Genomic DNA, 1,012 nt, shown 5'->3' with positions numbered 1-1,012 from the left:
ACGGGTTCACTTACGAGACTCGAACACCAGTAGCGATCGAGGAACGATCGTTACACACTCTGCGGTTTCTCTCTTGAATGTTGCAGACTCTTTGGGTGGTAAAATATCAAATCTCTACAAGATAAAGAAAGGAAACCTCACGGTTTCTCTTGAATCTTCACAACTCGAGCTTTCCCCACTTTCCTCCTCTTGGGTGGAGCTTCTCAAAACAACTTCTTCTTTCTTTCTTTTCCTCTCTCAATGGCTGACTCTCTCAAGTCTAACCAGGGCCAATTCCCTTTTCTTTTTTACTCTTGAATCTTGGTATTTATATGGCTACCCATTTAACCAATCACAATACATTCACACATTCACCTTTTATTTTCATTTGGCCATTTTGCCAACCAATGGGTTTTCATGCACCAATTTCCTTTCTTCCACATTAGTTAAAAATCCTCATTTACTTATCCATATTCATTCTTTAATTTATTTCTGCTTAATTCTACCTTATTTGTACCCAATGGTCTTTCATGCAACTTTCCCACCTTAATTTCCATTTGACCTCCTCCTTGGCCAATGACATTACATGCAAATATATTTCTTTTCTTTTAGTCTAATTGCCACCAAGTGTCCATCATGTATAAATCCTCTGTGCATTCTTTTAATTTAAAAATCCACATACATGTGTTATTTTATTCATTTTGTCTCATGCCTTTCTGTTTGTCACATGGTGGGAATCCCACATGTTCCCCACTACAAGTACATCCTTGCATGCATATCTTTGCATGTAATAGCACTTGTTACATGCATATTCCGTCCTTCCATATAATCTAATTTTCTTTAGCTAGTTAATTTCCATTTAACTTCAAAATTTGAAATTGCACATAAGTCTTTGAAATTTTTCTTATTTACCATTTGACCCTCTAAACTTTTCATCCTTTTCAATTTAGTCCTTCAATAATTTCTTTAATTCCAATTTCCTTCTATTGTTTTTTTTTCACACTTATACAAATAAAATATCAAATTGACACTT

Source organism: Theobroma umbraticum, unplaced genomic scaffold (assembly GCF_002168275.2).
Source record: "Theobroma umbraticum cultivar Fairchild unplaced genomic scaffold, ASM216827v3 scaffold_115.0, whole genome shotgun sequence".
Lineage (NCBI taxonomy): Eukaryota > Viridiplantae > Streptophyta > Magnoliopsida > Malvales > Malvaceae > Theobroma > Theobroma umbraticum.
This window is presented reverse-complemented; position numbering follows the sequence as displayed.